This window comes from Phaethon lepturus, unplaced genomic scaffold, assembly GCF_000687285.1.
Source record: "Phaethon lepturus isolate BGI_N335 unplaced genomic scaffold, ASM68728v1 scaffold4143, whole genome shotgun sequence".
Lineage (NCBI taxonomy): Eukaryota > Metazoa > Chordata > Aves > Phaethontiformes > Phaethontidae > Phaethon > Phaethon lepturus.
This window is the reverse complement of record NW_010529556.1, coordinates 60,175-60,380: the sequence shown is the minus strand read 5'-3', so window position 1 is coordinate 60,380 and position 206 is coordinate 60,175.

The following is a 206-nucleotide window of genomic DNA, read 5'->3' as shown; positions in this document are numbered from 1 at the left end:
CGCCGAGAAAACATCCGAAAACGCCTGGCTCCGTCACACCTGCGCCCCGCCAAGCCATAGCGCTTGGAAGGCCCTTGTCTGGTGGCAGGAGGGGACGTGCTCGGGTTTAAGTGCTTGGCCTCTAATAATAGCAGCTGGACGGGGTTTTAAACCTGGCCGAGCGGCTGGTTTTAGTCTGAGGTTGGGGAGGTTAACCTGGCTTGCTC